Source organism: Sander vitreus, chromosome 9, assembly GCF_031162955.1.
Source record: "Sander vitreus isolate 19-12246 chromosome 9, sanVit1, whole genome shotgun sequence".
Classification (NCBI taxonomy): Eukaryota; Metazoa; Chordata; class Actinopteri; order Perciformes; family Percidae; genus Sander; species Sander vitreus.
Genome location: NC_135863.1, coordinates 14,947,444 through 14,959,741, shown reverse-complemented (window position 1 = coordinate 14,959,741; position 12,298 = coordinate 14,947,444). Strand labels below are relative to the sequence as shown.

Sequence of the window (12,298 nt, the reverse complement as noted above, 5' to 3'; positions counted from 1 at the left end):
ATGCTAAATATCCTAAAAAAAAATGACTAGATCGATGTTATCGGGCAAAACATGGCAAACTTTTCCATCCTTGAGGCAGGTCTCGGCCTCTTGGAGCTGCAGCTCCACGCCTACCCCTGGGCCTGCTGGACCTATTTGTGATGTCGATGGCTGCAGGAGCCGCATCCTGTCAGCTCACTCAAGACTCACTAGTAATCAGCTCGGGCTGATGAATGATGGAAATGCCACTAGCTCCACTTTTTGCAAACGTTTCTGTCCCCCATTTGACTGTCCTCTTTACGCTGCTTTTTTTCTATTTCCATCAACTACTACAGAATAGCACTCATCACATTGGTTCAGCTGCTGAGGCTGAAGCTAAAAATGAAACGTGTTGCCGGGCATAGATGCAGTACTTGAGAATTTGTGCAGCTTGCTCAGAGCTTTCTGTCTGGTTATCATTTAAACTTGCTTTTATTTACTTTATTGATCCATGAACGGGGGGGTGGCGTGTGTGAGGGGACATGTCTGGCTTAATGCGCTGTTGTTTGTTATGAGAGCACAAACAAAAATATTGTAAATTAATAAATAAATAAATAAAAAACATTTTATATAAATTATATTTGCTTGCTGATTTTGGTTTTTCGGTTTGTGATTTATTTGTCAATGTCGGCCAAGCAGTGTCCTCTATCTCCAAATTAGGAAGGTTCTTCAGAAGGTTATTTGGGGTTTTATAGACTGTTTTTATGTAGTTGTAGTCAGCTACATTAAACAGTCCGTAAAACCTGACTTTTTCTTAACAAATTACAATTACACTCTCACAGTCCGAGTAAATCCAGGAACTTTGTCTATTGCTAAATAGATGGGTCACGGCGTAACACAGCGATTACAAACCTAAAATCATTATTTATTTTTTAAGATTATTTTTGAGGCATTTTTCCACCTTTAATGATAGTAAAGCAATGAAAGCGGGAAAGAGAGGTGGAAGACATGCAGGAAATCGTCCCAGGTCGGACTCGAAACCCTGGACCTTCTGCGTCGAGGCATGAACCTCTGTGTATGTGCGCCCGCTCTACCGACTGAGCTATCCTGGCCACCTAAAATCATTATTAAAAATAGTTTGATAAACAGTGATGAGCTAAAAAAAAAAAAATCCAAGGAAGCTGTCCAAGGAAAACCATGTCTCTAAATATTTGGTGATTCTGACTTTTTCAGATACATGTAAAGCAAAGATTTCCTTTATGGACTGAAAACAAACAATTTAATTGGATTGGTTAAGCTGAAAAAATGCATTGTCACTTTTCAAATCAAATCAAACTTTATTTCTATAGCACATTTCATATAAGTTAATATAACACAATGTGCTTCGTACAAAAGCGACATAAATAAAACACTTCGTACAGAGTTATACAGAGTAAAATATATATATATACACACACACACACACACACACACACACACACACACTTAATAGATCAACATTTAACAGCGACAAACTCAGTTATTCATAAACTTTTGTAAAAAGAAAGGTTTTTATCCTTTTTTTAAAAGTGTTCAGTGTGGATGCCTCTCTCAGTTCCACTGGCAGGGTGTTCCATATCTTTGGGACATAGACACAAAAAGCAGCCTCCCCTGCTCTGGAGTTACAGCAAGGGATGGTTAAAAGACCACTGCCTGTGGATTTGAGGGTTCTTGCTGGTTCATATATAATGAGCATGTCTCTAATATAATGAGGTGCAAGGCCATTGAGAGCTTTATATACTAGGAGCAGAATCTTAAAATCAATTCTAGCCTTTACTGGGAGCCAGTGTAAAAGTCTAAGGACAGGTGTAATATGTTCAAACTTCTTTGTTCCAGTCAGAACGCATGCAGCCGCATTTTGAATTAATTGTAATCGCTGCACAGTTGATTTCGGACTGCCGGTGAAAACACCGTTACAGTAATCTAATCTACTTGTTATAAATGCGTGTATCAATTTTTCAGAGTCTTCCTTTGACAGAAAGCCCCTTAATTTAGAAATATTTTTAAGATGGTAGAAGGCTGATTTTGTGACTTGATTGATATGACGCTTTCAAAGAAAAGTTTTGGAGATACGTGGTCTTCATAGGATATTGACGCAATAATGATATTGAATATCATTTAAATTCTTACCATTACTTTAAATAAAGGTGACCAGCGATTCAAGACTTAAAATAATAACCATAATGATTTTAGCCCTGATTTGGTGGAATCCATAATGAAGCTTATACTCAACTGCATTGTCATTTTGTGTCCAATTCCATATTTTCTTACTTCTCTACATCTATGTAACATATCAGGTGTGATGTAGAAGCGACAGTTCTCACACTCGTCTTAATTACTAAAACCAGTTAGCGAGGGACTGAGAAGCTGAATTAGACAAACAGGTCAGTCTAATGGATAAAGCAGTCAGGGTATGCGTGATTTATGGCAGAATTCACAACAGAAGAGCCGCCTCACACCTCATTTAGAAAGAGGCATAATGAATTAATAGGGCAGCCGGTATATGGTATTTTTCCTGTGTAAATGCCAATAAGATCAAATCATACTGGCACACTGAGGTGTCAATATTAAGCATTATAATACATGACTAATTTGATGTCTCCATCGACACACACACATACACATACAGGAGCTCATCTTATCTGCAGTATTTAAGATGTTCATTACCTAACCTGCCGGCAGTGGAGGAGGAGTTGGATCCAACAGGCAGCAGTGAATGCCAGGCCTGGCACAGCTGTACAAGCAAAGCTGTAAAGAGATGTCAGCGGCCACTGTCGCTCAATCTTCCCCTGTGTTAATCCCACACTATCTGCATTCTCGTCAGCCCCACTCCTCGTGTCCCTGCATTGCTTTTCACACTTTTAAGTTCAATTTGGCAGGAAAGTGGACATGTTGCATCACTTCGGCTGGCTAAAAATGCTCTCGGCATTGTTCTCCTCTAATAATCTTTTTCTGAGACAGCATGATATTTCAATAGTCCTTTTTCCTGCAAGATATTTCTTGTTTTCTCTTTCAGGTATTCCCTGAACCAAATAATAATAATAATAATAATAATTTATACTCTATTAATTCCACAAGGAAAATTACAATGTTTTCACTCTGTTATTATACACATTACACACAGGCCTGAATTACACACACATGCTCAGTACCTCTACATGTACTAATGGAGAGATGTCAGCGTGAGGGGGCTGCCCATGGAAAGGCGCCCCGAGCAGTTGGGGGTTCGGTGCCCAAGAGCACCTTGGCAGTGCCCAGGAGGTGAACTGGCACCTCTCCAGCTACCAGCCCCTACTGACTCAGCTACTGCCCCCAAACAAATAAAGTGTGTGCAAAAATGGAGGTTTAGTAATTCCAATACTAGATCCTAGCTCTGTGACTTCTAACAGCAGCGTAGCAAATATGAGTCCATATGAGATTTAAAAGCCTTTAATGCTACTGAATCTCTTTTTAGCTGATCAGATCATCTTCTGAATGGCCTCAATACACAAGCAGATCGGTGTGTGTACAGAAGAGTCCGCTCCATTAATCTCTATTCATCATTTACAATATTAGGGAGAAAGAACTTGCTGTCATATCTAACCCCAGACTGTTACTGTAGCTGGACAAATGTGCTGGAGAATGAACACTCAAGTGGTGGTGGTTTTTACTGAGCCAGCGCACTTAAACCCCCACTATGTTTCACAGACAGAAATGTTATACCCAAGCTCCAACTGAACCACCAACTATTTTAACATCTCTTTTCGGGACTGACATTCCGTCCCCTGTTTTGAAATGTTTTCCCAAGAAGATTCTCTCCAGTTGACCCAAGCGGAGATCATTGCCTCTGGCTTGTCAGAGAGGAGAGTGACGTGGTTCTATGGGCAACAGAGAGGGAGGCTCTGTACTGAGACAGCAGCAGGTGCAGCTGTGACAGTTGCCGTGTTGTTGCTAGCCCCACACTGTAGTCAAGATGAGGTTCACAGATGTAGCCACTCAGTGCAGTGGTTTATTGGCTGCCTGAAACAATGCATCTCTGTCAAGAACAACTCCTCCTAAAGGCCATTTCAGTCTAAGACTGCTCTGTATGAAACAAGGCGTAGAAAAACCTCATTCTGACACACAATGTCAATTCTGCTCCACAGCAACACAATCAAAGCTCCCCTTACTCTGCCAAAAAACAAAACTAATTCCAACCTGGAGCAATCTGAAATATATGGGGGTTTGAGCCATATGTCCGTGTAAAGTGTCTGTCCAAAGCATAATAATATCAATAATAATAGTTGTGTGTAAATTCCGCATGTTTTTATTTAAAATTATCTAATAATTCCAATAATATAATTAGCACACATTTTCGTACTAATTATTGCTACAAGCATTATCACCGTTTGTCAAAAACAAATTTGTGGTTAATTATTACCAAGCCTCTCTCGCTCGCATGCTTCTTAAGTCAACCAAGTACCACCCAGGAATGCACTTTACCCCCAGGTGCATATTGCAAGACATGCATTCCAATCACGCGACACTTTCAATACATCGCGTCTACAGAGAATGAATGGCATCCATTTGTATTTTTTTGTGTGTATAGGGAGAGAAAGCAAACCTGATTCCTCTCTTCAATTCAGACCCTCAAAGTAGTCCGCAAAGTCCAATCCAAGGTAGTGTTTTGTTGAATCTCAGAGTAGTGGAGATCTGAGATTATATGACCATTGTTTTCCTGTAAAGCACCCAGTCTCTGCTTGTTCAATTACTGGAAGGAGCCTCAACGAGGGCGGTTAAATCATTTGCAGAGACATTATCTACGCAGAGAGAGAAAGACAGAGAAAGAGAGAGGGGCAAAGAGATGGAGGGAGGGAGAGGGAGAGGGAGAGGGAGAGAGAGAGAGAGAGAGAGAGAGAGAGTGTAGACATAGGGGCCAAACTTTAGTCTGTAGAGGAAGCGGAAAATTTTTTTTGTGGACCACACATGGAGGGTACCGCGAGGATAAAAGCAGCAGGATTCATGATTAACTGCAGGAAATTAATAGACTAATACAGTTCTCTCTGTACCAATGCCAAAAACCACATAATAAGATACAATTGTTTTCATTACAGGTGATGATGGATATCTATGGAGATTATGAAAATGTGCAGAGAATTTATGAGCAAGCGACCACAAAGTTCATTTTTCCTCACATATGTCGCCTACAAACAAAACCAACTCACAAGCGCTCATCTGTCAGCGTGAGCAATCATTAGGAGATAATTTGATTGTTTTTTCAACCTCGGCTGTGTTTGATGTCTCTGGCATGGTAGCAATTGAACAGACAATTATTTTGTTGATTAGCTTAGTTTTTAGCAACTTACCATGCCTGTGATATTCCTCTGAAACTCCCAGACCAGACGCTCAACTCCATCTGACTTGGCAACTACATTACAAGAACAAAGCTTCCACACTCCCACAACTAAACACTGTACGGTAAAATATCATTTATCAAAGCCTCAGACTTCCAAACTAACCAAATAACTAAATAAGCATATAGAATGAAATAAGCAACGATGCATACACTTAAAAAAGTGAGCACAAATGTTAGATGTAATATGTATCTGGCAGGATATCAACTGCAAAGTACACACTGCATTTACTTGCATGTCTCATATTTTTTTCTTACAGTTTGACTTCACCGTTTGGTGTATTTAATCATTCAAAATGTTGCTTTGAAATCGGCATTTCAAGATCTAGTCTTCCATTTAGGTGGGCATCTACTGTAGCGTTCTGAATTAAAGTGCTCTCAGTATATCAATATGCATACACATAAGAAGAACTAGCGAACCATAACCCGTTTCAATGTCACCTATTGGAAGACATACTACTGATGTTTTTTTGTTTTGTTTTTTAATAGATTTAGTTGGTTGCTACTTCCTCCTTTTGCATTCAGTATTATGGTAGAGTGTCATAGTCCACTTAATTGCTAAATAGCACTCAACACAATAGATATGTAAATCATTTGATAGACAGCCACAGCTACATCTGAAGTACAGGACCGGTAAAGACATATAAAACATGAATTATTAAAAATAACAAAAGTAAAATTATATTCTAATGTAGAACACTGCTTATACTGAAGATTGCCCACAGTCCAAAATGAAATTATTTTTGGAAAAAAAAGAAAAGACAAAAGCACAAGGAGTAAAACTTATCTCACTTGCATTGAGTCACAATTGTCAAGGACAACAGCAGCCTATATAGAGGAAATATATTGCTCTGGTGTGTTTACCCACACCATCCCTAAATAACAGCCCTGTCTTGTTGAAAAAAGGAGCTTTTAAGTGTGAAAGTGCTTCGCTCTCCTATAATCCAGCCGAGACATTACTCCTTCCCCTGGCAGACGTCCGCAGATCCCCCTCTCTCCCAGCCAGGCCTTGCTCTCGGCTGCTATGGCAGAGCCGCAATAACTGCTGTTTGCTCAGAGCCTTGCCTCCCAGGTTCTCCTCTGTCACACAGAAATTGAATATTTTCCCAAATAGTGTTGCAGCTGTGCACAGATAAGTTATGTTCACATAGCACAAAGAATGAGACAGGGTAATTGTGTATACGTATATGCGCGTGTGTGTGTGCGTGTGTGTGTGTGTGTGTGTGTGTGTGTGTGTATTGTTAGTCTTAATTATAAAAAGAATAAATGTAACAAATTAAATGAGAGCAAAAAAAACACCTATCATGTATAAAATATAATTATACATTATATTTTATTATAATTATAAAAAATAACATTTTCAATAATTACAAATGTTTTGTAATTTCCTTATTATCCAAGCGATACAAACTAATTATAACCGATGTGACTTCTCTAATTTGAATCTATAAAATAATAATATGTAAAAAAACATATTTGTGTTTTGCACAACGCTTTATTGACAGATGTATTGGGAGTGACCTAAACACAGACTGCTAATAGCACACAGCATATCTTATCCGATGTTTCAACATGATGACAAAATACACAAGCTACCATGAGAAACCAGGCCAATATGTTGCACCCAATCGTTTTATGACCAGAGGACAGTTTTTACGACCCAGTTTTGCACTTTGCACTTCCTTTTCTTCTCAATATCTTTCAATAAAACACAAAATGAATGAAGCACAAAAACAAGATGCCAGATAGGCTCAGGGAGGCTGCCACTTAACTAGTGCACAGAATGCTATGTGAAAGCCATCGGCTAATATCCATGTTGTTTCTTGAATTGACCCTCACGTTCCACCGCCTATGTCCTTGCAGTGTAATGTTCTGCTAGGAAATTATTTAGGCAAGCAGAAAGTTTCACCTGCCATTTCAGGGGCACCAAATCCCCCGCTGCACCAGAGGCCTTTGGCAAGTGGAAACAAATGTTTCACAAAATGGCAGGGAGGGGAACACGCTGGCGCACAGCGTTTTACTGATTGCCAATCGTAAAATAAAATCAGTCATGAAAGGGGAGGTTTCTTGGCCCACCAAAGGCCTGCATGTTATATCAAATTTGCCATAGTTTTCTTTTACAGCCTTGTTTCTTCCCTTTAATGGCGAGCAGTTATCCGCACAGTATGGCCCCATGTAGGTGATTTAGCAACAGCAAAGATTGCATCTGAAAACACAAACCCACAATTTACACGCCAAATAAGCAATTGGATGTAAATCTATATGATTTAGCTCCCTGCAATCCTCTACTTCTGACGTATTCACAACCCTACACCATTTGCTTGATTTTGCTATGGAGTAGCTAGGGTGGTGTTCACCGTGAATAAAGGCACCACATCCCTATAGTGTAACGCTAACACAGACAATCCATTCAGCCACAGTGCAACCTTTAAATCAGTCATATGGACTTGCCATCGCTGCTCAGACAAAGACAACAGGCAGATCTATGCTTGTGAGAGAGTGCGACACAAAAACAAAGTGAGTTGCCACTGGTCAGTGTGTGTGCGCGCTCTTATTGAATTAAATCAATAACAAATTACCTTAATAAAGCCAGGGTGGAAGTGCCAGACTTGTTGTTATAATTTAACCATGAAAGCAGCATTATGATCTGTTTAATGCACCAGTCGGATATCAGTAGACAGCACAACAAAACCTCACCTGCAGTTCTGGTTGGGGGAAAAATATGGCAGCAGAAAATGTAGCAACAGTCCGTAATGTCACAAATTTTGATGCGTTCAAAACCCACTCACCCAATCACACTCACTGAGCCTTAGGAGTCTCATGTGCTGCAAGATTGTCACATAAAGAGTTGAAAATAGAGTTATATATAGCACTCTATCTCCCCCAAACTCATATATAAGTGTGCTGGGCTGTATTGATCTGCGAGGAGAGGTGAAAGCAGAAGCAAAGAGGGGCAATCTGGTGTTTTGGCAGATCAAGAGCAGCTGCAGTTCTTTGAAACCGGACGCACTTCCACTGAAACAAGGCTAAAGACTGAAAAAGGTACTCTCTCTAGACTCAACGGTAAAATGCTCATAATGGTATGCTCGAGCTGAAGATATCAAATACTGAGACATCCGAGAAGATAGCTTCCGCATTCACAAGTTGTATTATTTCCAATGAGCATCTGTTTTTACAGGCGCTGACAAACTAAAAAATGTGCTACTGTATTAAGAATTCAAAAATGTTTTGCTTTCCAATATGTTTAAGAATGTATTTTTCCTCTAAGATCCAAATGTTTTTTTCCCGAACATTGCACTACTTACGATTTTGAGTCACTGTATAATTATCCTGTTGTGTGAAAGCTTTGACATATTCTCTCACACCAACAAATACAAGTAAGATTATGTTATACCACACAGCACACACCAACAAATACAATTGAGATTATGTTATACACAAGATGTCATACGGACCTACTTACAAGAAAAGGGGGAGATACACAAGTCTTTCAGTTTTACCAGCTCACACACTCATTCTCAAGCCTTTCAGGCTCAGCCAAAACCAGTGGCAGAAAATACGACTCCTTCCATTGTGTAAGGGCTCCTCTGACCACTTTGATATGCTAATGTGTTCCTTCCAAACAACTGGAATTTGCACTTGCATTAATTCAAACTTTTTTTTAATGCAAAAACACATGAAAATAGAGTTCCCTATTCCCCTGAAGAAGCTTGAATAAGAAGTGTAGCTCCTGAAGCCTGATTAAAGCGTGTATTAGCTTGTTTCCAACCCATTCCTGAAAACTCAACTTACTCACAAATAGGCCACCTTTGTATTTAGCTGAATGTCACTTTATTTTTATGTATGGCTAGGGAGATAACGCCACTTTATACTCCACACACTAATCTTTTGTTTTGTATCTTCTAAGATTGTGCCCATTCAATCTGGCCTGCATCTAAATGCATATTTGATTAAAAACATTTTACAGTATCTATATATTCCTCTGATGAACAGCTATGATGAATGTGTTCTACAGAGATATTAGAGACAAATGAGACACATTCATGGACTGTAATGCAGACAGGAATTCCTAGCTCCCTCTCTCTTAAAATCAGACACAACCAAAGGGTGTGAAGACTGGGGCTAAATTTATCCCAATCCTCTGATCGATCACTGAAGATTACTGTTGTGCTCCGGGCTGCCATGCATCACCGACTGGCCGCGGTGCGTTTCTCGGGCCAGGAGACACACACACCGCACCGCATGTGCGCTCCTACTGCCTCCTCTTTAACACATGGTTGACAAGACGCGTTCGGAAGGTAGGCCTAAATAATAAATGCGCAGTAAAAGGATCTAATTTTACTGCCACTTTGCGCCAACTGGGTTTGAGTTAAGTCTAAGCAGCCAAATATCCCCCCTTTTTTGTTTCCATTTCATTTCTATTTCTCCCTTTGATTGATTTCCATGACATGTCCTACGCGTCTAGCCCCGTTGTATCACAAGCTCTCTTTTTGGCTAAAAGTAGCCTAATTATTACATTGGTAGGCGAGCTTTGACTGTTTTTCTTCTTTCTTTGGACAAATAGCCTAGCCCCAATTATAATGGATTAGCTTGTGAATGCTCTCAAGAATCACACGTCGCTTTTCAGGTCACAGCTTCCAGCATAAATCCCTATTCAAGCCAACAAGACCATCAGTGGATTACAATAAAAAGCCTCGGTGACCAGCACCACCAACAAACTAAACTCTGGAGGCATACATTCCAATTAAATGGTGCTTTACATGTTCTGGTTCGCATAAATGCGCTGCTCCCCCACTTTTTAATAGTTTCCATTCAGCCAAACTCGGCAACCGAACAAATCAATCCACATCTGGTTATGTTTTAATTAACCATTTTTCAATTAAGCACAGTACCTCTCGGACCTTTTAAATTACTACAAAAGCAGGTGTCGCGCTTTAAAGCCTTAACCACTGATCAAACCAAATTATTTTTCTCCGAATGAAATCTGACCTTTCCTACTTTTAAAAAGTAGCTAAACTACACCGCGAGACTTGAGTAATGTATTGGTATTATTTAAAACGAGTGCCGAAAGCAAATACAAGGCTCTGAAGTGACCGAGCAATGAAGAAAAGTTCTTACGCTCCACAACATGTCAAGAATACTGCATAGGGTCTGATTTATAAAAGTGGTGATGAGACTAATACGTTGCAAAAGAAAGGAAAAAAAAACTACTCTTACCTTTGTTAAAAAGCAGTGAAGCAACAAACTGGCTGAAATGAAGTCAGTATGGATGTGAATTGTAAAAATGTCAGATTATGGAAAGACAGTCTGATGAGAACTCCTCTGCAGCGAAGAGAATGAGTCTGCGGGTCTGCTGCATGCTCCCCTTATCTGGGACAGAGGCTGGCTATCAGGCGGCAGGTCCCCCTCTCAGCCCGTACATTCCCCTGCACCGGACACACACTTCCATGGCAAGCAAGGTGTTGCTCTGCGCTGTCCTGACTCATCAACACCTCGTGCACCTCGGAGCGGCTCGTCTATTCTCGGCTCTCCTAGGCGCCTTTCACGCGCCCGATGCAGCGACAACAAACAAGAAGAAGAGAAGCGGAGCTCGGGGACCCGAAGAAAAAGAAGAAAGAAAAGACAGAGTGACTGAGAGGGACAGAGTGTGGGGCTTTCAGTGTCTGTTGAAGGGGAGAAGACCGATCTCCGCTACTTTAACCGCCTGTGCTGCTCTCCTGGCTCCTCTGAATGAGACTGTGAAGACTGGGCAAGTTTCAGCGGCTCGCCTCTGGAAAAGATACCGCTCACAGTGTTGAGACACTTGGTGGAAGCAGCGCGGAGCGAGCTTCCAGTAAACAGCGCCAGTGCAGTGGAGAGCAGGCTGCCGTCTGCACGAGCTGTCTGAGCGGAGGGGTCCACTAAAACCTGACATGGACTCCGCATCCGCGCTGACTCGGAGTCGAGTTCTCTGCAGGAGACTAATCAAATCAACTTATTATCATGCCCGACAGGAATCAGCTCAGCTTTTATTTTTTTTATTTATTTTTTAACTAAGAGACGATTCAGCTACGTCATACAGAAATAAAGGTTATCAATATATGTGCCCTCATTTTTAACCCCTTTCCGCTTAGAGATGCAACACTGCCTTCCTCTTGGGCATGCAAGGCCCACACTGTCACAGTAGGCAGTCCAGCCTATTCGACCAATGACAGAGGACTTATTCTACTGTAATACTATCAAGCATCAAAAGGAACATGGAAGTACACGCAGACTTTTTGTTTTCTCTCCCCCTCTCCTCACTCCAACTGGCCCCACAGGGTAAAACGCTGGCCCGGGCAGCAGTGGTCAAGCTGCTGCTGCTGGTGCTGGTGGTGTGTGGAGCCAAGTGTATGTTTTTCAAACCGAGAATTTCTCCTCAATTATGGGTGTATGGGTGTGTGTGTGTGTGTGTGTGTGTGTGTGTGTGTGTGTGTGTGTGTGTGTGTGTTTTTCCCCCTGCACTTTTCTTCTACATGATTCATGACACCATTCGGCAGTCAAGGGGATTTTTGTCAGGCTGCTGTGGATTTGACCCTTTGACTCATTACTGTAAGCCGCATGTTATATTGGTGGTCCACAATTCATATTCACTGTACGTGCACTGGGTAAGATTTTGACGGGACATTCCCAGTTGTAATATATGGTTTAAAGTTTTATAAAACCCTCATGAAATATTTTTTCTCCAAGTTAGAAATCTCATTTTCAACACAGCTGCTTTTTTTCATATATTCATCCGGGCCTCTATCTTTAAAATCAGAATATCTAGAAATAAACAAACCATGCAGGTTTCTTTCTGTATTTGGTAAAGACTTGGAACATGTTAGGATCTAGTTGAGGAATTCTGTCCAGAGACATTATCAGGCAGGACGTGGGTACACACCTGGCTTCAATAAAAACGGTCTTTTACTC

The 12,298-nt window shown here is 40.8% G+C and overlaps 1 protein-coding gene across 15 annotated transcripts in view; it reads right to left on the bottom strand.

Annotated features, from left to right (window-relative positions):
• adgrl2a (adhesion G protein-coupled receptor L2a) overlaps positions 1-11,505 on the bottom strand; it is a 96,795-nt gene extending 85,290 nt beyond the window's left edge. For 5 of the 15 annotated variants that reach the window (XM_078258854.1, XM_078258855.1, XM_078258857.1 and 2 more), the window contains exon 1: positions 10,586-11,492. The gene's annotated coding sequence lies outside the window, so the exon portion shown is untranslated. Of the gene's footprint in view, positions 1-10,585 lie in introns of all 15 variants that reach the window. The other 10 variants (XM_078258845.1, XM_078258846.1, XM_078258849.1 and 7 more) reach the window with 4 other exon arrangements.
• Between the last annotated feature and the right edge of the window lie 793 nt (positions 11,506-12,298).